Source organism: Giraffa tippelskirchi, chromosome 1 (genome assembly GCF_054371585.1).
Source record: "Giraffa tippelskirchi isolate mGirTip1 chromosome 1, T2T-mGirTip1v1.2.pri, whole genome shotgun sequence".
NCBI classification, from domain to species: Eukaryota; Metazoa; Chordata; class Mammalia; order Artiodactyla; family Giraffidae; genus Giraffa; species Giraffa tippelskirchi.
Window position 1 is genome coordinate 80,799,363 of NC_137275.1, and position 21,502 is coordinate 80,820,864.

Here is a 21,502-nt window from a genome sequence, read left to right on the forward strand (position 1 = left end):
TAAATTTTTATCTCTTTTTGCTAATATGAAGGACCAGGAACTTTGCAGATCTTTTTGTTTAATGAGGACAGTTTTAGTTGTAAGTCATCTTTTAAGGAAAATGAAATTATATCTCAGTAATAGGAAATAATATGTCCACATTACCAGTTATAAGAGAATTATCTCCTCATTAGAGCTGTAGTATTAAGACTCTTGGGCTTACCTGGGAACTCAGCTGGTAAGGAATCCGCCTGCAATGCAGGAGACCCTGGTTTGATTCCTGGGTCAGCAAGATCCCCTGGAGAAGGGATAGGCTACCCACTGCAGTATTCTTGGGCTTCCCTGGTGGCTCAGTCAGTAAAGAATCCACCTGCAGTGCAGGAGACCTGGGTTCAATCCCTGGGTTGGAAAACTCCCTTGGAGGAGGGCATGGCAACCCACTCCAGTGTTCTTGCCTGGAGAATCCCCATGGACAGAGGAGCCTGGTGGGCTATAGCCCGTGGGGTCTCAAAGAGTCAGACATGACTGAGCAACAAGCACATTGAGACTCTTGCTTATCTAATCATAATTTCATAGCATAAATCTCCTGTATACTAGACCCTTTAAGAGATCATTATGGACATTGTTATTTTTCCTGTGACTCATGTCAGTGAACCATTTTCAGAGGCAGCTTGAGTCAGTAAGGTCAAGTCTCTTATATATCCACATGGTTTAGGAATAAGTGATAGCAATGTTAGAGCATAAGAAGAGAAAACTTTTGGGCATTCTGAGGCAAATTAGGTCTAAGGGGCTGCTTTAATTTAAAAAACAAAAGCACTACTGTTCCTATCCAGAAAACCAAATATCTTGGAGTTAAACATGGAAAATGTTTATAGTGTTGTATAGTTTTATTACTTCAGACAGAAGGAAAAGAGTTTATTGAGTAACCTTCAGCCAATAAGAAATTTTATACAGGCCAACAATCAAGAGGTGAACAAAAAATGTTTTCTGGTTTAGAGAGAATGAGTAATAAAGGCTTAAGACCTTAGCTGTTCGCTTTGAAACAAGTGCAGTCTTTTTGGGTTTTTTTTTTAATAACAGTAGACAGCTAGCAAGTAGAAAGGCTTTGTGACTTAAAGGATGGCTTTCAAAGTGTAGGTTGTGCCCGTTTCTACTCTTATTCCCTTAGATTGCTAATTTGGTGGTTGAACTTCAAGCAGGTGTCTTGAACCAAGAACTAAGAGTTGTACGTGGAGGATGGTGTGAAATTAGTATTGGAAGAGACTGGGCTTTTTAGGATTGTGGAATTGCCATACCAAACCTCTCTGTTGCCTGGGGATTTGCTTATGATAGAGAAAGAAACTTTTGTCTTGTTTAAACCACTGCTATGTTAGGCTTCCTATCACTCAAAGTGAATGTAATTGTGCCTCAGATACCCTCCCCAGCTGCGTTTACTTGTTGTTTTTGTTCAGTCTCTAAGTTGTGTCCGACTTTTTGAGACCCCATGGACTGGAGCATGCCAGGCTTCCCTGTCCTTCACTATCTCCTGCAGTTTGTTCAAACTCATGTCCATTGAGTCAGTGATGCTATCTAACCATCTCATCCTCTGTTGCCGCCTTCTCCTGCTGCTCTCAGTTTTTCCCAGGATCAGGATCTTTTCCAGTGAGTTGGCTCTTCTTATCAGGTGGCCAAAGTATTGGAGCTTCAGCTTCAGCATCAGTCCTTCCAGTGAGTATTCAGGTTTGATTTCCTTTAGGATGGACTGGTTTGATCTCCTTGCAGTCCAAAGGACTCTCAAGAGTCTTCTCCAGAACCACAGTTTGAAAGCATTAATTCTTCAGTGCTCTTTTACTCCTAGAGCCAAGTGAGCTATGTTCTGCTGGTCAAATCTAGTCCACTGCCTATTGTGTAAATAACGTTTTATTGGAGCACAGCCATGCCCACTTGCTTACACATTGTCTGTGGCTGGCTGTGGCTACTCTCCTGTTACTGTGGCAGAGTTAAGTAGCTGTGTTGGAGGCCATGTGGCCCTGAAAGCTTTAAACTTTTATGATGTGCCCCTTTATAGAAAAAAAATTAACCAATCTTTACTCTTGATTGACCTCATTTTTTTTTCCTTTGCAAATGTCTCTTTCATTCATTTTTTTCCTGTATTTATATAGGTCCATTACCAGACTGAACATTTTTAGCTCATCTTTGAACTACTTTAGCTGTCTTGTTGCAAGTGTTCTTAAATCATTTGTAATTCTATCATTTATTCATTCTATCAGATATGCCATTACATGGTAAGCTTTCCTAGACATATTTCCATTATGTCACTCCTCTGATGGAAAACTTTCAGTGACTTCCTCTTTTCTACAGCATCAGGTCATAAAATTTTTGCTTCTCTTTTGTGATTCCTTATATTCTTTCCCTATCCTGGCATGACAGAATTATTCTTTTATTCATTTGTTAATCATTTAACAAACTTAAAAATACCAACCTGTGCTAGGAAACCTAAAATGAATCCACAGTTCTAGTGATCCTTTGTAAAATAGTAACAGCTTCTAATTGGTCTCGTAGCCACTAGTCTTCCCTGTTCTGGTCTGTTATCTTTCTTAGTGCTTTCTGGGGAGTTTTCTGGAATGCAGTTTTGAATGTGTCACACTCCTGATTACAGCCTTCAGTGACCCCACATCCCCTGCATGTCAGCATGTGCAGATTAAATCTCAGTTTGTAGTGTAGAATTCGAGGCTTTACCTGTTTTGGCCCTTGCATATTTTTTGTAATTCTATTTTTTCTTTGAGACGACCTTATACTCTTTCCTTGAGAGCTTGCCCTTTTTAAAATCTCTGCCCAATTTCTGTTCCTTTTGTTCATACAGTATAGCTGTCGGAAGAATCCTTCTTTTTCCCTCTTTCCTGCCAGCGCTTTTCTGCAGTAATAATGTTGTAGCATGCTTTCCTCTGCCTTGCCCTAGTGCTGAATTTCTCTCAAGACCATGCCAACTTTCGACTCATCTAAGAACTACTCCCCAGCTACTCCTTTGCTTAATACACTTGTCACATTCATTGTCCACAGAGCACATAAGCTAGAACGTAACATACAGAGTTTTCCCAGTACAGAGTTTCCATGCCAGAATGTGTTTTAGCAGGTAAATGGCCAGACACCCATTTTGCTTACCTTAAACGACCTAATATTGTTTCAAGATATTAAGGCATGTTCTTTCCATATGTGTGTTATTTACTTTCTGATAAATATATTAATATATACATTTTATTGAAACACTCTGTAGTTTCTTCTGTTGATCAATTGTTTCTGTTAGCTTTATCTGTGCTTTATTGCACAGACCTCACATTTCTATGTGTATCTTATCATTTACTATTGTTGATTGATCTTTTGAAAATTAAGCCCCTATTTAGTTGTTCAAGTTAGAAGAAATAGAGGGAGCTATACTTTGAATATTATCTAGTGAGACTGTAATACAAATGAGGTTGTATTTACTTATACAAGAGTTGTAGCATAAAGAAAGCTGAGCACCAAAGAATTGATGCTTGTGAACTGTGGTGTTGGAGAAGACTCTTGAGAGTCCCCTGGACAACAAGGAGATCAAATCAGTCATTCCTAAAGAAAATCAGTCCTGACTATTCATTGGAAGGACTGATGCTGAACCTGAAGCTCCAATACTTTGGCCACCTGATGTGAAGAACTGACTCATTGGAAAAGACCCTGATGCTGGGAAAGATTGAAGGCAGGTGGAGAAGGGGACGACGGAGGATGAGATGGTTGGATGGCATCACCGACTCAATGGCCATGAGTTTGAGCAAGCTCTAGGAGTTGGTGGTGGACAGGGAAGCCTGGTGTGCTATGGTCCATGGGGTCACAGGAAGACTGTGAAAAAGAAAAGTCGGACATGACAAAAAAAAAATAGGACTGAGCGACTGAACTGATAGAAGAGGGACAATCCATTAAAATCATCTCTATTATTCATTAGATAAAAGAGCAGAACAGAAGAGAGACCTGTTTTGCTCTCAGATCTGAATTTGAATCGGAGCTCTGCATGCCTTTAGGCAAAATAAAACTTCTCTGACTTTAGATTCCACTATTTAAATGGGGTGATGCCTTCTCAGGGTTTGTGAGGATTAGAGGTAAAGCCATGTCTAAAGCCTATCACGTAGTAGACATCCCACCAAAGTTAACTGTTCATGGTATTTCTTATCACTGGAGAAATCTGAGATAAGCTCCCTGTAGTCAAAGAAAAAGATCCAGGTTTTTGATAGGGTCCATGCACATCCATTTATTTTCTGGCCTGGATTATGTAAGAGATTTTAGATTGAAGTTAAGAGCTTTTTTTTTTTTTCCCCCTTCAGGCAGATTTTCTCTTGGTTTAAAACTGCTGAAAGAAATTGGAGAAAATAAGGAGAATTGGTAACTTTCATGAAAGTAACTTTCATGAAAATAACTTTCATGTTCATATTTTGTGGGACTGATTTTTATCTTCTGAATTTACTTAGTGGTACACTGAATGTCTTTCAAAGAAATGTAGTTTGTTTTAGACTAAAAGAGTAAATTGTGTCCGTGTTCTCATGTTTACATATATGCAGAGGAGCATTGATATGATGACACGTCTTTAGGCACTCAAGAGCCCTGAACAGTATTTAGAGCAATGACCCTGTGATCATCGATGAAGCATTTGTGGACAAACATTGGAAAGCAGGTTCACTGGCAATAGGGAAAGTATGAGCCAGCAAAGCACTTAGAATGGACATAAGACCACACAGTTGTAGAAAACAGATTTTGAGTTTCTCAACACAATGTCTTGGCTTTGGACTCCCTTAGTTTAAATATTGACTTTTAAAATGGGTTGAAAGTTGATATATGCCACCTTGCAATATCTTACTCGGCACACTATGTTAAGTGGCAGTAACATAGCCTTGATGAATAACTAGTTCTGTGTTGTTTCTGATTTACAGCCCTGGTAATTTTTCTTGTTCTGAGAATACATTTCATGAGAACACATGTTGAAGTTAAAATTAGCTTTAAACCTACCTAAGTAAAAGTGAGAATTATTCTCATATAACCAACTTAAAAATATTTAAAAATAGTATTTCAATATATAGATTTAATTCTCTTTCTCAGAGAAATTATCAAAAGAATAAAAACTATAAGCATAGAAACAAAAATAGAACTAAGAGTATTAAAATGAATGATATATCAGTTTTAGAAGAAAATAGAACACTTAAATACTCTTGGAAAAACAGTGTAAAAATTTGCCATAAGAAAAACAGGCATATGTCTTCTTACTCAAAGGTAAAAAATACATTGTAATGAAAAAATGCAAACTTCTTAATTGGCCACAGTGTATTTTTTTTACAATGAATAATCTATTATATAGTGGATATTCTTTTAAGTCATGAACTCTGTATAATGAGCTATATGGAAAATCTCCCTATAATTGGATAATTCCAGAACCTTCACTTGTCTGTGTATATTTGGCATAAATGTTCTCAAGAGAGTTTATGACTTAATTGTCCTGCCTAAGAAATATTTGCATTTTATTAGATTTAACTTAAAGTACATTTAAGAATTGAAAACCTGAAGTTTGATGACTTCATGCAGATTATGTGCAGTCATTGAAAAATATTTTACTTGCTATGTCTATACTGAAAAATTTTCATGAGCACAACCCACTGTATCCTAAGAGACAGTGTGGGAAAGTTTAAGGAGAGTTTCTAGAAGTTCCATGAAGGGAATGAGGGCCCTTGGAGACATATTAGTCAGCCTGTAGTAAAGAAATTGTTTTATCTTGGGAGGTGACAAAAACAGGCAGAAACTAAGCAGGTGAGATACTTTTATATAATACTGATATGTAGGGAGGAGATAGGAATTCATGATAAAACCCCCAAAGTTGCGTTATATTCAACCTCTGTTAGTTTACAGAAAAATAAAACCATTGAATTAAGGGATAATTTCCTTTTTTGACCTAGAATAAGCCCTTTTAGACCTTTTGTGCAGTCTTCAACCCTGTTAAGTAGACATACACATACATTTTACATCTTTCTTAGGTTTAATGATTAATGTAATTTGAATTGGGAAGACTGCCTAGAATCAGCCATTCAGAAAGTAGGAAGTATTATAAATGCAACATTATCATTACAGAATATGTACAACAGTCACATTTATTGTAAAGTGGCTTTCTGTACTTGAAAATAGAAAAAATACAATTTTTATTAACTTATAGAACAGATAACTTTAATTTACACGTGTTTTGTTCATGTGAAAAGATGCTGATGCTGGGAAAGATTGAGGGCAGGAGGAGAAGGGAACGACAGAGGATGAGATGGTTAGATGGCATCACTGACTCGATGGACATGGGTTTGGGTGGACTCCGGGAGTTGGTGATGGACAGGGAGGCCTGGTGTGCTGCGATTCATGGGGTCGCAAAGAGTCCGGACACGACTGAGCAACTGAACTGAACTGTCCATATTGAAACAGATTAATTTTCCTTTGGCCATTTAATAAAATAATAAGAACATTAAAAAGTCTGATTGTGGTACTCTAACAACTCAAAAAAGTTCTGAAATTTTATTAGAGAACGTGAGATACTGCACATGACCGTATTCGTTATCTCACTTGGAGGGTATCTCCGTAAAGGCAGTGATAATGACATTTTAGTGGTTTGATTAATTTCCCTATTAGCTGTCCAAATATAAACTGTACTTGTAACTTTGCATTCAGAGAGATTTTGTTTCTTTTCCTTTTTGTCCTCTTTGGACTTTCCTGGCATCTGTCCAGATGCTATTACTTAATAATATTTGTGTGGCTTATTTTCTGTTCAGAAAGACATAGCTAAAGACCAAAGTGGTCACACCTTGCTAGTAGTGGTGGCTCCACAGGCGCCATGTCTCCCTCATTCCTTATGGTAAGATCTGACTGAGCCTCCACAAAGGAACATTATAATGCTCAGCTCTGGGACGTGGTGAGTACTTAATTAAAAAAAAATAAATAAAAGCAAGATAAGAACGCTGTTTTTCATGGACTGCACATTACATGAGAAAATGAAAATGCTATGTCGAGTTTTGGGCCAAATTTTACATTTATTTAAAAACTAGATATTTTATTTTTGTGGGCTGAGAAATGTCAGAAAATTTACGCTGCCAATTTAGACACTGAAATGTTAGGAGGAGCATTTGAGAAGCGGCAACCTCAAAGTAATTTTATACTCCTTGAGTTACTTTTCACTTTGATCCTTACTCTGACACTTGAAGGCAGCTCATGGAGTCGGGCAGGTGGCAGGCACAGAGCCATGGACCTCTGGTGTTTGAGACAACTTGAGAATCCATCCTGTGCTAAGTCAGTGAGAATTGAAGATCTTCTTGATTAGTGAGTTTTACCATTGACACCATTATATCCTTGTACCCTTGATCCATGTTCTAAAATAATTAGGTCTTATTCCTGGAGATCTACCTTCCCTCACTACTCCATTATCTACTGTCAAATGTCCCTCATGTTCTACAGGTTCTATCCAGCTTCACTCATACTTGTTTTGTGGATTTTCTAGCAGTTTTTCTGGGCAACCATAGTTCATCCCTATATCTCAGATCATCTTGATCAGCTGCATTCCATCCATCCCTGTGACTACATTCTATCACTGAGACAAATGCTGGTATAGAAACCTGCGTTGCCAGGCTAGTAAGATAGTAAAGAATCTCCCTGCAGTGTGGAAGACCCAGAGTTGATCCCTGGGTCAGGAAGATCCTCTGGAAAAGGGAATGGCTACCCACTCTAGTATTCTTGCCTGGAGAATCCATGGACAGAAGCACCTGGCAGGCTATAGTCCATGGAGTTGCAAAGAGTTGGACATGACTGAGCAAGTAACACACATACCCATAGACTAGGCTGTTCATTCTATTCCGAACCTGAAGGACTTTATTTTGACATTGGGTAATACCCTCAGAAAACTTGTAGCCCATCACAAAGCATTCCCCTGCACCATGTTTTATCCTAACAAAATTTTGATTACTTTAAAAACATTTGGATTTTAGGATTAAGAGCCTGTGTTCTTACTGCAATAATAGAATCAAAGAATGGAAATCTTCCTTCTCTGATTTAGTTTCCTCCTCACCAACATGATATTTCACATTGAAATCTTGTTTATTATTCTTATCTACCCACTACAATGTGAGATCCACTTAGGCAGGGATTTCTGTCTGCTTTTTTCCCCTCTGTGTCTTCAGTTCTTGTAATAGAGCCTGGTGTACAGTTCATGCCCAGTAAATATTTGTACACTGAAATTCTAACTTTGGCAAGTAATTAGGTATTTAAGTTTAGAAGTCTGCTAAAGAGTTAATGTTTACTGTGCTTTGATTGCCTTGTGGTTTTTTAAGAAGTAAAAGTGATACTTTCATGAGTTTTTAAATGTTTGCTATATTTCTCAATGTTTCAACACTTACTATGCTTAAGAACTATAATTAGAGATTAATTTTTTAGTTACTTGCAAGACTAGGATTATGTTTTTGTTATATACTTGTTTTATATCTTACAGCCTTTTAAATTCTTTTTTTGTCTCTTGTAAACCCATTAAAATAAGCCAAGCATATTCATTGATCCTAAGACATACAGTATTAACATATTTTATGATCACTGAATTTGGGATATGGTTTAATGTCATCATATGACAATCACAGCGTGTTTTTTTTCCCCCCCTTAGTGCTACATAAACTGGTGGTGTGCTGCATCATGTGAATCATGTTTTATATTTGAGGAAATACTTTAGTTATACTTTGAAGTTTTGGATAGTGTTTGAAAATCATTAAAGTTTAATTTCTAGAGTAATTTTCCATTTGAATCACAAAGCTACTGTGAAAAAATCACAAAAACACTTGACAGTCTTCTTCCCTACACTTCATATACCTCAGTTACACTAGCAGAATAATAATTTGAAGAGGGTTTGCTATTACTAAAATTGAACTAGAGGGAGTGATTAATCACCTGACAGTGATTTCAAGGTACCACTTCTGACACTGTGTGTAATGGACACTTGTCCGTTTCCCGCTTCACACGTGATCTCAGCCTGTTGTGTGACCTCCTCTGTCAGGTACAATTTCCATCTCCTAAATAAAGCAGAGGTGTCCTCCAGAGGCCATTCGGTTTTTGATAGGATATTAGAATCCTGTGTTAACACGTTTGTGAGAATCTAGAATGTATCTCCCAGGCAGGAGGCAAGAGACTTTAAAAGTTGTCAGAGAAACTATGTAGAGTTGTCAAGTTTTTAAGAAACTACTATTTGACACCTCTGATTCACTGACTGACATTATGGAAAGTCACCCATCTCTAAGCCTCTTTCAGTACTTGCAAATGGGAGAACTGGCCTGTAGAATGATAAATAAAAAAGTTGTCTCTGTAGGAATGGATGTGTTTTAGAAAGAGTTAATTTGATTTCGGCAAAAAATTTGTTTGAACGTTCATTGATTCGAAGAGGGTGATCCCAATAGTCTTTGAACTCAACATGTTTATTAATTAAATTAGTCATTGTTATGAACTACATTTTACTAAGATAGATTATTATTCAGTCTGTCACTTTAAAGAAAAACAATTTAGACCTCATCTCTATCACATAGTCATTTAACTTGTATTTAGTTTCACATGACAATTAAAACATGATGGATAAGCTTGCAGTATCCTAATTTAATTCAGAGATGGCTCAGCTGCAAGCAGCAGTTCCATATCTATTTACCTTCTTGATCTTATCAAATATGACACCACAGAGATCAGATTTAATTACCATTTTTCTCTTATAGCTTATTCATTGACAGATTTATTACCTTCAATATTTAATGTTACAGAATATTTTGGATTGATTTTTCCAACAAAATTTAAGTTTTTAAAGCATTGAACACTTCATATGTAAATTGTAATAAGGCTAGTATAAATGTTCTTAGCAATAAAATTTAACCTAATTTAATGTATTTGTTGCCACAAAATAGGAAGCTGTGACACAATTTCTCTCTTACATAACACTATAATCTTAAACTAATGTAGTTTTTGCACTTAAAATATATTTCATGTCTTAGACAAAGATGCAAAAAATAAAAGTTATAGAAGTGATATAATCTTATTTAAGAGTGATAATTTTAAATAAGGTTCCTAAATGATTTTAAGATCATTTGATGTTCTTTGACATTGTATTGCATTTGTATTGAAGGTTTGGGTGATCATTTATTATAAATATTATAAATAATTGTGCTCAGAATCTTTAAGAAATTAGAGGAATATTTAAATGGTATTAATGCAAGATGTAGTATATATGATATTCAATTCTTTAATATTCTTTTTTCCCCCACAATAAATAATAAAGTGAAAAAAATCATTCAGTCTATGGATAACATAAAATCTTCTTTGAAGAAATTTTATGAGTCATCTTTACAAAGTATTTTGGGGAGAATTAGGTCCACTTAAAACATATAATTTGCATTCATTGTCTTGTTAGTTGTAATTTTAGCTAACTTGTTTTTTGCTCTTTATTTAGATAAATAACTTTATCTCTACTAATACTGATTCTTCAGATCTGTTTTTATTTTCAATTGATATTTAATTCAATAATTTTTTCCAAACAAACAACTTTTTATTGATGTATAGTTGATTTACAATGTTGTGTCAGTTTCAGGTGTATAGCAAAGTGATTCAGTTATATATATATTTTTTCAGACTTTTTTCTCATTGATTTTTACAAGATACTAAATACAGTTCTCTGTGCCATACAGTAGGTCCTATTGTTTACTTTATATATAGTAGTGTGTTTCTGTTAATCACAAACTCCTAACTTATTTCTCCCCCACCTCTTCTCCTTTGGTAACTGGAAGTTTATTTTCTGTATCTGTGAGTCTATTTCTGTTTTGTAAATAGATTCATTTGTGTCATTTTTTATATTATACATATAATTAATATCATATGATATTTGTCTTTCTCTGATTTGCTTCAGTTACTATGATAATCTCTAGCTCCATCCATGTTGCTGAAGAAGGCATTATTTCATTCTTTTTCATGGCTGGGTAGTATTCCACTATATGTTTATACCACATCTTCTTTACTCATTCATCTTTATCCATTCGTGGACATTTAGGTTGCTTCCATGTCCTGGTTATAAATACTGCTGCTGAGAACATTGTAGTGGATGTATCTTTTTGAATCAGAGTTTTCATTGTTTCTGGATATATGCCCTAAATGAACAACTTTATATGATATTTTTGAATATGAAAATAATCTGCTCTCTGTAGTACACTTGGGAAATGCAGACAATAAAAAGAAAATAGGTTTGTTCATTAGTTTCATCACCTTAGGTAACCATAGATGTCATATTGATTCATTTCTTTCCATTACTTATTCTAGGTGTGTACATACATGCATGCATTTTCATAAGTATCTTGTAGACAGGCATACTACCCTCTACATGGTAGGATGAGAGATATTATTGCAGCTCTCTGCCTCTGGCCGTTCTTTGACCACGCCTTTACAGCCCTCTTACATTTAAAAAATGCTTATGTTTGCCACCAAAGCCCCCCCTACCCCCGCCACCTCACTAAGTTTCATTCCATTCCTGCATTACCTTGAAGTCTAGCATCTTGTCTGCTAAATCAAATCCATGTGCAGATGAGGCTCCTTGAGTAAGGCTTCAAGTATTGAACATTCTTGAGCTAGAGGATTTGCTGAAAAACTTTGAACTAAAGACGTAAGTTATCTGCCCTTTACGTAGCCAACATTTTATGGTATGACAGGCACAGGAAAATTCTGTGGTCCCACCTGTTCCAAGACGGAGAACTGAGAGGCTGCTGTATTCCACAGCAAATATCAAACCCAGATGGTCTTGCTGTCATTTTCTTAAGTTGGGGCTCAGTCCTTTTCTGGGAATTGTTCTCCTTGACTCTGGATTCTTCTCATTATGTCCGTGTTTCCATCCTCTGAATCTTCATTCTTTTTCTAAAAAAACATGGACTGTATTTGTTGCTGACAAGTTTTCTCAAGCTTCTACCTGTGCATGAAAGTTTAGGGTCCAAAATCCACTTTTTATTTTGTGGTGTTTTTGTTTGCTTTTAGCTCCAACTGAAATAATTTGCTAAGAAATTTTTGGAGTTTCTTATATGTTAATTTATAATTCACTCTGCTAGCAAAAGCCACACTCCCCAAATTTCTGAGATAATTGCTCTTTTACCAGAGGTTCCCTTTGTGATGTGATAACACCCTTACTTTTTTTTTTTAAATTGAAGTATAATTGACTTACAATATTATGTTAGTCTCAGATATACAGCATAGTAATTTGATATTTTAAGATTATACTCCATATAAATTATTATTGACTGTTGCTTTATTCCCGGCACTGAACATTGCATCCTTATATCTTATTTTATACCTCGTAACTTGTGGGACTTCCCTGGTGGCTCAGATGCTAAAGAATCTGCCTGCAATGCAGGAGACCTGGGTTCAGTCCCTGGGTTGGGAAGATCCTCTGGAGAAGGGAATGGCAACCCACTCCAGTATTCTTGCCTGGGAAATCCCATGGAAAGAGGAACCTGGCGGGCTACCATCCATGGGGTTGCAAAGAGTTGGATACGACTGAGCAACTAACACTAAAAACTTGTACCTCTTAACCCCTTACCCCAACTTTGTCCCCCGACCCCATTCCCAACCTTAAAATTCTTAGTAGTCCTGTTGCTTAGAGGAGAAAGTTGTCTTCTTGTTCCCTTAAGATCCTTAGAAGATCTTTTATCTATTTTAAAGAATCTATGAGGCAACCTTCTTGATATTCCTGAAATTTTGATACAGAGTGTTTATAGTCACATGCTTACCTTTACTTGTAGACCAGATTTTTCTGACATCACCTGGCATTTTATCTTTTCCCTGAGGCTCCTTTTTTATTTTGCTCTCTGAAGCAATAGGAAATGAAAAATAGTTTTATTTTCAAACCTAGAAAGTTCAGTCTTATTTTTAATAGTTCCTCCAAATTTTGCTGAAAACAGAATAGTTCCTTTGTGAACTCATCTGTCTCTATCAGCATCATATTGTATGTAGCAAAGGGGAGGCAGTTGCTCCTTTCAGTATTCTGTTCAGAAGTCTCCTTAAATTAATTCCTTGGCATTCATTAGGTACATTTTCTATTTTTTACCTCAATGTGTGCGATCATATTGCTAAATGTCCTTCAACCACTGAGCAAGACTCTCTTCTCTGCCTTCAGAAAACATAACTCTTGTTTCTCTGGGGCCCTCACAGTCAAAACTCTTTGAGGCACATCAAGGTCTCATTGACAGTCTCATTCAGGCTTCCATCTGCTGTCTGATCTAAAAGTCAATACTATCAGTTTTGAGTTCGCTTACTTTTATTGTGCTACTTTCACTTCTGATATCAAAGTATGTTCTAGTTATATATTGCTTTCTAACAAAGAACTATAAAACGCAGTGGCTTGAGACAGCAAAACCGATGTTATCTCCTGCTTTCTGTGGGCCAGAATTCTGGGCAGAGCTCAGTTAGGTGGTTCTGACTCCGTCTCTCATGCATTTGAAGTCTTTGGTATCTGGAGCCAAAATAGCAGGAGGCTGAAGCACCTGAAGGTGCGGTCCAGGCATGTCTCTATTCATGCAGTCTTAAGGACTCTGTGAGTTCCCCATATTGGCAGTTTGGTCTTTTAGCATCATGTCCCCTGTGTAGTCAGACTGCTAAAGTGGTAGCCAGGGGCTTCAAGAACATGGGTTCTGATGAGTCAGGTGAGGGTCGGACCATATTTTAATCACCTGGTCTTGAAGCACATAGTGTCACTTTCACTATATATATATAGTGTCACTATATCATCAGCTCATCCAGATTCAAGGAGAAAGAATTTAGACCTCGCCTCTCAATGGGATGTAAGAAGAGCATTTGGGATAGGAGATATTGTTGTGGCCATTGTTTGAAAATGAAATCTACTGTGCTCTGTATCCAGTCTTTACAGGTCAGCTTCAAAGTTTATGGAATATAGATATTGATAGAAATATAGACAGACCCTTTTATGTATTAAAAAAAAAACAACACCATCATTGCTTTCATCCTCAAATTTTGCTATTTAAGCATTCAGTGAATTTCTAGTTATAGCATTTAATGGGGATCTAAATTTGATGTTTTTCTCTTGACTAAGCCGAAAGTAGGATTGTGGGTGGTACATGTTTTAAGTTGTATCAAGTTCTTAGGCATGCAGAGTTTATGAATAGTAATAGTTTTAACTGGCCAGCTATTGAAACCCTGTGGTTTTGTAAAAGAAGAAAAATGTTTCCTAAAAATTAAGAAAAATTACATTTCTTCCTACAACCTAGCTCTGCAGAAGAACCAACAGATTGTCGCAGTGATTCTTAAAATTAATCTTTTGAAATACACAGAACATATGGTTGAACTTCATGAATATGAGCAGTGAGCTCTTGCATTAAAGGCAGTGAACGTGCAGCTGCCAGCATCTCCTTTCTTCTTGGTCGCATCAGCTTAGTTTGTCTTCTGTCACTCCATAACTGAGCCACATGTGCTTTGGAAAATTTTTGACTGTTTCGGATGTTTAGTCTGCATAGGCTGAACCCTGTCCCCTGCATCTTATTACTTCAGCTTTCCCTCTGCTTTCAGCAGCAGTGCTGTCCAGCCAGCTTTTGTAGGAGTGCCAGGCCTGCAGTAGCTTGTGAAAGCCGAGGACCAGAAAACTGCTAGCTGTGTGAAACTCGACCGTGTCTTCACAGAACTCCTAAGGACCAGTTCTACTTAGCCCTCTTAAATGGATCTAAGGTGATATAAAATGAATAAAAAATACCAGAATAAAGTATCACAGTTGATTGCAATTATTATATCTGGGAAAATATACCACTTTTTAGCAATCAGTGTGGCTTATTGACAGTGAAAATTCAGTTACCATAAAAGTAAAGGTAGCATTGCGTGCGTGCCAAGTCACTTCAGTTGTGTCCCACTTTTTGCAACCCCATGGACTGTAGCCCGCCAGGCTCTGTGCATGGGATTCTCCAGGCAAAAATACTGGAGTGGGTTGCCGTTTCCTTCTCCAAGGTAGCATTGCTTAGTGGAATATTAACTGTAATTTGAATGATCTTTTAAAATATATGCAAAATGTGATATAAATTCTAACATAGGATTGCTTATTACATGTCATAGTTATAATTTTGCCTCAGCAATTCACCCTTGTGTAAATTTCTTTGTGATATAAATTCCAGCAAGCAACCTAGTAAAATTGAGTAGGTTTGTTTATTTAATTTCAACCAGATTTTTAAGACCAGTGAATTGTATTTCAAACAAAAGAACTTAGATCATTAGTTAAGTAGTAATCCTATAAAAGCAACAAATGACAAAATAATATGACAGCATTGAAAAGTGGGTCATAAAGTAACATGAAAGTAACATGAGATAAGATAATTGGAATGTCAGATTGTGATAAATGTTTTCAGCTCATTTCAATTTAATTCACTTAGCATCTTAATTGTATTATGAAAGGTATTAACAGTTTAATATTATTACTTATTCATGAAAATTGAACTTATTCATTTAAAGTTGAAGTGCGTATGTTCTGTTTATTAGTTTCCTACTCAAATTTTGCAAGTTATTATTTTTTTTTCTGAGCAAGTCGGTAACTCATTGATTGTCAGAGTAGTGACTGCGTTAGGTTTATGTGTTCGCCATTACGTAAGATCAGATGAACCAAAATTTATTAATAATTTTAGAACAATCTTTTTGGGCTTTTATATTTTTGCTTACCTCCCCTCCTACCCATCCTGCACACAGCTTTACAAATTTTCTTATGCCACATGGCTTCGTAAAGCCGCTCACTGGTTTCTCATTGCCAGGAGGATGACAGTTATAAAAGCCCGGGCCCTCCATGATCAGCTCCTTCCTCCTTTTCTTGCCTTGTCTCCTGCTTCTCCCTCCATTTCAGCCTCTGCTCCATCCATAGAGACTGCTTGTCATTCTTTGCACAGACTGTACTATCTCTCACAGCTCTGCCTCTTATGGGATGGATCCGTCTCCGCCTCTTTTCCTACACTAATTCTACTCACCCCATTTAGGCTTAGTTCCATGACTACTTTTCCTTCCCTATGAATTAAGCGCTTGTATATTTTCACTTACATATAGCTCTTACGTTGGTTTTATTACTATGCATTATAGCTTTTGCCGGGGTGCTACGTGGAGTCTGGAGTTGTGTCTTCTTTAGTTTTATGTTATCGATGGTGGGCATATATTAGATATTCAAAATTGTTTACTGAAGGAGTGGAATGATTGAATGAATTTATGGCCCAGTTTATTTTTCATTTACGTCTGCAATCTTAAAATCATCGAATCCTCTTTTTCACTGGGTCTCTTTTCTTGCTGGGGGCATACCAGTACCTCTCATTTCACATTTCAGCTTTTTTCATGTTTTTTTCATATTCCTCACTTTTTTGTCCTTTTACCAAGGAGGAGAGAGTGGTAGACTCCAGGGCTTGTCATTGGTAATGTATATTTGCAGCTCCGTCCAGCACTTAGCTGCTTTATGTGTCTTACCTTCAGTAGTGGAAGGCTGATAAGTATGCATTATTCATTAATTAGGTGTTTTTATAATACCACAAAGGATGGTACTGTGAATGTGCAAAAGTGCATAAACATAGCTCTTGATTTCAATTACTGTATTGTCTACTAGAAAAACGGAGACAGATACGTAATACAAGATGGGGATGCTGTGGGTTTTCATAAAGGTATAGAAAGAATGCACGGGCTGTTTTGAGATAGGTTAACTCAGCTGGCTTTATCAGATAGAACTTAAAGAAGATAGGGTTGAATAGAAGTTGTCATTTCTTTTGACTTACATACTGTGAATTCCATACAAATGGACTGTGCAGAAAATTTATCTACTGTCTTGAAATTCCTTTAAAGAAAAATTGGTGGTAGTATAGTGTTTACATATGCAATTTTGAAGAAATATTGTCTTGGGTAGGCAAATTAAGGAATATCTTAAGTTTATTTTCTATGGAGGGGTTGACTTTTTAAATAAAATTCCTTCATGTAGTTCATGTATTTTAATATCCTGATGAAACTGGAGGCGATAGTATCTCAGCAGAGCTTGTAGGACTGTAGAGCCATATGATAGTTGAGTCAGTTTTTAGCTGATTGGTTTGCCTGCTTGAAATGGGACCAGGACTTGATTGCTTTTGCTTTTCTTATCCTTTAATTTTGGTACCTTAGTTTATGCATAATTATTAGCTGTTACAAAATAAGAACTTAAGTTGACACTAAGAGTTGGAAAATGAGACATTTGACTACCATTAGGAAACTTTTTTCTCTGTTAAATGCAGTCCAAAAAAAAAGTGTTCTAGTGTTTATTTGAAAATAGAGATGCCATCTACACCTGATAAATATGTCTAAATATTTTAACCCATGATGAGTTTCTCAGGTTACAGCAGTTCTAATTAAATCCCATTTTTTCTCAAAGGTTATTTCCCAATGCAGTGCTAGTGAGCAAACTCTTATCAGAATTATGTGCTTCAAAATGATGTACCATTTACAGTGGGTGGGACCATGTGGCCGGCACTAGAGAACTCCCACGGTTAATGCTACAAATAATCAAAAAGAATAATGTAAGGAAAATTCATACACCATCTAAAATGTTATGTGTATCATTTTTTCTTCAGAGATACAAAATTATTCACAAATTATAAGCAAACATATTCTAGGATTTACAGGGAGAATACATTAAAGCAATGAATCAGGAAATGAGTATAACTGAGTGGGGCATTACCCAAAAAACCATTATTCACCTAAATTATTTGAATTTGTAGAGGGACATGTTTCAATAATTGCTTTCATTTTTATTGTTCTTTAGAAGAATTTGCTTAGGAAACTAATGTATTCCTAAGGCCTATTGTTCCTTTTCCCCAAGTATCCAGATAGAAATTAAACAGATAAGTGCATGACAGAAATTTCAGCTCAAGTTTAATCTTCCAATGACTGTTTATGTAATTAGAGTAAAATTTGAATCTTCCCATGGCTTAAATTAGTGCTTTTAGCTGGTTGGCATATCAGAATCCCGATGGAGGGTTTCAGAGAGCACTTGGTCACTGGTTCCTGCTTCAGTGATAGGTCGCAGATGTGGCCTAGGCATCTGGATTTTAAAAGCATTACAGGTGATTCTCATGCATAGTACAGTTTAAGAACCACTGGCCTAAAACACCCACGTCATTCAGTGCTAATTATTTAACTTCATTGTGTATCTCTTCCCCTCCCCAACGTTTTTCGTTGTTTGTCATTTTTGTTGTTTTTGTCGTTTGAATGCCAAGGATTGTTCTTACCCTAGGATTTTTCCATTAGCAGTTCCGTCTGCCTGGAATGCTCTTCCTATAGATCCTTATATGGTCTATCTCCTTCTCATCTTTCAGGTCTCAGCTCCATGGGCTCTTCAGGCAAAGCTTTTCTTAATTCCCCCTCTCCAAAGCTTTCTTTTCCCCAGCATTGTCATAGTATTCTGTTGTATTGTTGCCTTTCTGAGGGGACCATGAGATGCTTCATTCATTTATTAGTCCTCTCCACTGCCAACTATGATGTAAAACCCATGAAGGTATGTCTGGTTCACCATCATATTCCCAGCATTAAAAGCCAAGCCTGTTATCCAGCAGTTCCTTGATAAATATTTTTTGAGTAAATGAATTAAAATGTTGATAGAAAAATTATTGTGGGAATATGCCTCCTGACTCATTTGAAAAGACCCTGATGCTGGGAAAGATTGAAGGTGGGAGGAGAAGGGGACAACAGAGGATGAGATGGTTGGATGCAATCACCAACTCAATGGACATGAGTTTGAGTAAACTCTGGGGGTTGGTGATGAACAGGGAGGCCTGGTGGGCTGCAGTCCATGGGTCGCAAAGAGTCAGACATGACGAGCGACTGAACTGAACTGATGCCTGCCTGGTGGCTCAAATGGTAAAGAATCCTCCTGAAATGCAGGAGACCTGGGTGTGATCCCTGGGTCAGGCAGATCCTCTGGAAGTGAAGATGCAACCTACTCCAGTATTCTTGCCTGGAAAATTCCATGGACAGAGGAGCCTGGTGGGCTACGGTCCATGAGTTGCAAAAAAGCTGGACAAGACTGACTAACACTGCTACACTAGTACTATACATAATTATCTTTTTCCTCTCCAAAACCAAAACCTAATATGGAATCACATTTTAAAAATTAGACGAAAGTTTGAAGATGAAATTAGTGAAAATGTCAACAGGCAGAGAAGAAATAAACCTTGACACCCCCCCCCCCCCCCAGTACTGAAACCTCTGGGTCAGTGATATTAAGACTGAGCTATTTATTACTACTGGAGGCTCTCACTGCGTGGCTGTACTTTGGGTCTTAACCATCATCCCAAAGTGCCACACATTTGAAATCTTCACATACTTTCTTCTATCACTTCATATAGTTTACTTCTATTTTAGGAGCTCTCAGATAGCACCTCCTCCTCCATAAAGCCTTCCCTGAGCTCAGTCTCCACGAAGAGTTGGTTTCCTGTGTTCTGCTTGCTTGCGACAGGCTGTTGCCATGCTGTGTTATAATGATCTGTTCACCAGTCCCTGTCTCCCTCACCAGCTTCCCCGAGAGCAGTGATTGTGCTGTAGTACCAAGCCCATCGCCGGTTCTCAGCAAGTGTTATGTTGAATGAAAGCATAAATAAATACAAAATACTCCACAAGAAGCATTAGAACTGCTAGTTAAAATTATAAAATGAATTCGTCAGGAATATAAGTAAGTTGAAGTGGTTTTTAATAGAATAAAGCAATAAATAAGGGCATTCTAGGCCAACTTGAGGGTGTGATGTTATGCACACTTAGGAAATTAAGAAAACATTCTTGGTGCCAATAAGTCTGAGCACTGGCTTCCAACTGATACGGGGCTTGTCATCTGTATAAGGTTTTCATCACTCACTTGGGACTTTTATACATTATTTACCCTTTTTGATAAACTTTGTTTCAATAGCCGGTATTCAGATGGATGCATTTTCCAGTAACACCTGATATGCATTTTAAAATGTAGCTTTTAATTGGTATTGATTGCCAGTAAACCCTATGATAGCTTTCATCAGTGTATTTTGAACTTCGTTGTTCTGCCCAATAGAATATGGAACAATCTTTGGGCATATAAATATTTAAAATTCTCTAGGTAGATCCTTGTTAGTTCTGTGGTACCATTGTTATCATTTTAGTTTTTGAATACTACTTAGGGTCACTCTTTCAGACTGTATCCTGCTTCAAAATTGCTATCACTATGCATAAGTTTGCCAGAAAGCTAGATTTTTTAAAAAGGAAAATCATGTAATTGAAGTGAGCATTTTCAACAGCATTGTGGAATTGTTTATTGCCTCATTTTATGTCACAAAGATGATAAAACAGAGAAAGAGTGACTACTCAGGACAGAAATGCCGTCAGGCCCCCCAGACCATCCTGAAGTGCACAGTGTCATCACTACTTTATTGCTGGCAGACTCGAGACTGGTACTTGCTTTTCCTTTCTGCTTTTAGGAGGAAACACTAAATTTGTCACACTTCTAAAAATGAGACAAGCAAGAGGGAGTAAGGAGTTTTAATACCAGCATCACAGCACCCCAAGAAGTTTTTTTTATCTTTTTTTTGAATTTTTGAGTTTGCATCCCCACATAGTTGGATCTAGTTCTATACCAGCTCAGATATTACTCTGATGAAATTAGGGTTCAGAGAATTTTGTTTGTTCTTGAAAAGATACAGAAACTTGTAAGTGCTACTTCACAGGGCATTTCTAGGGAACATATGGTTTGGTTTGTTAGGTGAGTGTAACGTGGGATTTGTGTTGTGGGCAAAAGGGACATGCAACCTAAAGGATAAGGCCAGGTTGAGATGGCTGAGTGGCCTCTATTCTGTGCTGAAGGTTTGACTCCTCTGTCGGCAAGATGAGGTGTTGAAATTTTGTAACCTGTGGTAGCAGGGTAGAAGACGGATGGAGGAGAGGGCAGAGTGGTGACAGGAGACTCGATGGTGAGTCTTTCAGTGTTTAAGGTTATATAAAAGCTCGACCTGAATTTTGGTAGGAACAGAGGGAAGGGTAGGAGGCACAAACTTGAGTGGTATTCCAAAGATAGAGTAGTAACTAGTTAGAATTAGGGGAGAACAGAAGTAGAACACAGAAATTTTTACTGAGTAATGGTACTGTCATTACCCAAGTAACGAGCGTGTGTGTGTGTATGTTGCCATTATTAAAAAATATATATTTGCCTCGAATTGGAATACTTCAGTTTGTCCCCTAGGTGTTACTATTTTTTTCAACAGGAAAATTTCTACTGAGAGAGGGTCCCTCAGGTGTTGTTAAAAGGTATAGTAATACAGGCCAAGGGTTTAATATGCAAAGTCCCAAATTCAGTTTCTGTCTATATTTCTTTAAAATGTTGGCACATTGGGCTGTTCCTTGCCTACTTTGGATTTCCATTTTTGCTTATGTAAAGTAGGGATTTTTTCTCATTGGCTTATCCTAATGATCAAATGAGAAGACATATGAAGAAAGACTCCTTAAAAAC

At 37.1% G+C, this 21,502-nt stretch overlaps 1 protein-coding gene across 12 annotated transcripts in view; it reads left to right on the plus strand.

Annotated features, from left to right (window-relative positions):
• BMPR1B (bone morphogenetic protein receptor type 1B) overlaps positions 1-21,502 on the plus strand; it is a 420,588-nt gene that overhangs the window by 228,104 nt on the left and 170,982 nt on the right. For 5 of the 12 annotated variants that reach the window (XM_081595667.1, XM_081595657.1, XM_081595575.1 and 2 more), the window contains one exon: positions 14,575-14,727. The exons of the other annotated variants lie outside the window; for them this stretch is intronic. The gene's annotated coding sequence lies outside the window, so the exon portion shown is untranslated. The remainder of the gene's footprint in view (positions 1-14,574; positions 14,728-21,502) is intronic. 12 annotated transcript variants of the gene reach the window in all.